Below are 3,527 nucleotides of genomic sequence, written 5' to 3' on the forward strand. Positions count from 1 at the left end.
AGTTCAAGCACCGATTTGATATATTGGACACCACCAATGACTAAAGACCAGACCGATGGTGATATGACATCAAAACAAAACATTAAGAAGACGGGAAAAGGAAAAAGACCGCTGCTGATGTCAGAAGAGACGTGGAAACTTGCTCTTACAGAGACAGTAGCTAAAACCAATGGAAGAAATGAGGAAGTGAGAGACCTAGACAGAAAATTTCAGAAGCCAACTTACGAAGCATGCTTAGCATGTCCCAAACGAAAAGGACTGAAGAGAAAGGTCAAGCCTCGGATTGAAACATTGAAGGATTCTATGGGCAAGATATTGAACAATGCAGGAAGTATCAAAAGCAGGTGGAAGGATTACTCAGGGTCACAGGACCAAAATTAATTTGTACCACAAGACTAACAGCCAATGGTATTAAAGAAAGAAGTCCAAGCTCCACTGAAGCACTGGTGAAAAGCAAAGCTTCAGGAATTGACTGGGTACCAATTGAAGTATTTAAACAAACCATGCAGTCCTGGAAGCGTTCACTAGTTTATGCCAAGAAATTTGGAAGACAGCTACCTGTCCAACTGACTGGAAGTGATCAATCTTTGCACCCATTTCAAAGAAAAGTGACCCGTCAGCATGCAGAAATCACTGAACAATATCATTAATATCACATGCAGGTCAAATGTTGCGGAAGATCATTTAACAACAGTTGCGGTAGTACACCGACAAGAAGCTGCCAGAAATTCAAGGCCAATTCAGTAGACTCTGAGGCACAAGGGGTGTCATTGCTGACATCAGTTGAATCTTAGCTCGAAGTAGAGAATATCAGAATGATGTTTCCTTGTGTTTTATTGACCAGGCAATGGCATTCAACTGTGTGGATCATAATAAACCAAGGATAACCTTGTGAGGAATGGGAATCCCGTGTGGATCCTGTGTCTAGACCAAGAGGCAGTCGTTCTAACAGAACAAGGGGATGCTGCATGGGTTAAAATTGGGAAAGGTGTGGGTCGGTTTTATACTGTCACCATATTTTTTCAACCTGTATGTTGAGCAAATAATCGAGGAGGCTGGACTTTATGAAGAAGAATATGACATCAGGATTTAAAGAATGCTCATTAACAACTTGCAAAACGCCAATGATGTAACCTTGCTTGCTGAAAACAAAGATGTAAAGCACTTGCTGATGAAGATCAAGGATTGCAGCCTTCGGTATGAATTGCAATTCAATTCATTAGTGTTCTATGTGTCAAATCTATGGTTGACATGGTCTGTAAATTCTGGGTAGACCTTCAACGAGATGGATTGGAACAGGAGCTGCCACAAGGGGCTCAAGCATGGGAACAACTGTGAGGTTGGCACAGGACCGGGCACTGTTTCATTCTGTTGGGCAGAATAGACTCAGTGGCATGTAAAGAAAAAAAATCGTCACAACTAGTCCAATAGGGAACATGACAAATGGAGGAAAGACTGAAATTCACAAGGATTTCAATTGAATAGGATGCACCATCAATGCTCATAGACGCATCGGTCATGAAACAACACAATATATTGCATTGGGCAGATCTGCTACACAAGCCCTCTTTAAAGTGCTAAAGAGCAGAGATGCCACCCTGAGGGCCACCCGTGCCTCACTCAAACGATTGTATCTGCAATCGCCCCATACGCACGTGCAAGCTGGACGGTGAATAAGGCAGACCACCGAAAAATCCATCCATTTGAATTGTGGTGCTGGCGAAACATATAGAAAGGGCCATGGACTGCTAGAGCAGACAGAAGCACAGCCAGCGGGGCGCCTAACTGCCACCAGCAAACTAGAAGCTGAAATAGACAAGGAAGGACCCCCCCTAGTCCTCCTCCTGGAAGTCATACTTGGAACCTGGTGTTCTGTGAGAAAATTAATTTTGACCCGAGGGCACCAAGCCAGCGCCACCTAAGCAGCAGCAAAGCGCTGGGTCTTTCATCTGGTGGAGGCACTGCAGGGTTTGAACTCCCATCACCACCACTTCGAGGAATTCAGCACTTAGCCACAGGGCCACCGGCGCTCCTAAGTGGAGACCAGCACACCATTTGATCAGGGGGACTCTCTGTTCTCAGAAGTAGCACGTAGCTGAATCAGAACCTAATGTTGTCAAAGGGGGACAGTACGTTAGAGGGTAAAGTTTCATGTTGGTGTCTCCTTATTGTTCAGGATAGCATCTCAATGGACTACTTTATTCACTGCTTGTCATGAAATTGGTCCCTCTGTAAATGTACCCCCATTCTGTGCTCTTGTCGAGCTCTCAATGATCCCAGCCAGGAGGACTCCAGTGCCAGGCCCAGTAGAGGGAATCAGGGGTGCTGCTGGCGGGGGAGAGGAAGCCTCTGTCCACCCCGCTACCCCTTGCATTGCTAGGTGTATATATATATATATGTGTGTGTGTGTATATATATATATATGGCATTCAAACTGGATGCATAATAGGACTGCTCTCAGAATCCCAGATGAAAGAAAAGTTTCAATGTTCCCACACAGTGTAGACCAGTCAAACATGGCCTTAGATTCCCTTTCTGTTTCTTTCTTTGCCCACTTTGCAAAATCTCCACCCTTCCACCTGCTTTAGGAAGGAAAACTTCATCCCCTACCTTGCCTCCTCCTCCCCCAACTGTGCAGACCCAGGACAAATAACCCCTCCTCTCATCTGGTCAGAACGCTCCAGGGAGCGTTCTGGATTTCATTGCATGGCTTAGCTGTGAATAAGATCGACATCGTTTTTAAATGTAAGTGGTAAATGTTGACTCAACCCAAACCTGTGGTAAACTAGATGAGGAAGAGGGACTTGTGCGTACGGTGTGGAGAGGGGTGGGCGGCAGCAGGGAATAAGAGAGGAGGTGTCATAGTGCTAAGTCCTCATTTTTGGTGTTAGGAAGGAAATGGACGATGTCTAAAGTGGAGCTCTCAAAAAATAACAGTATCAACACAGGATTTAGAAATATGAGTGTAAACACCTGACGCTGGAAGATTTGAAAGTAGCGTTAAAGATAGAGGGGAGGCAAGGCAGGTGGGTGCGGCTTTGCATTGTGACCTTTGCCGTGCTCTTTAACTCTTAAAAAGAAACAAATGTGTGCTTTTGATCAGACGAAGGGGTCATACTTTCTTGAAGGTCACCTTTCAGCTACACAAAACTTGACACGACCTCTGCCTTCTGTCTCTCTCTGACAGTGAGTCCTTTGCCACTCAAAGCAATCCGATCAGGACAGGGCAGAACTGTCCCTGTGAGTCTAAGAGTGTAATTCTTTATAGGAGTCGAAAGCCTGGCCTTTCTCCCTCTGAGTGGCTGCTGGTTTTGAACTACCGACCTTTTGGTCAGCAGCTCAACACAACCACTATGCTAGCAGGGCTCTACTGCTTCTGTCTTGGGATACATCAAATTTATGTACAGGATATGAATCCTATTTCTATCCAAATTTAGCAAGGGGGATGTCTTAAGTTCTTAGTGCTGCTGCGACAGAAATATAACAGGGTTGTTTTAATGAACAGAGCGATATTTTCACACAATGCA

The sequence above is a fragment of the Echinops telfairi genome, unplaced genomic scaffold (assembly GCF_000313985.2).
Source record: "Echinops telfairi isolate 266 unplaced genomic scaffold, ASM31398v2 ScPeMD7_7420;HRSCAF=8458, whole genome shotgun sequence".
Taxonomy (NCBI): domain Eukaryota; kingdom Metazoa; phylum Chordata; class Mammalia; order Afrosoricida; family Tenrecidae; genus Echinops; species Echinops telfairi.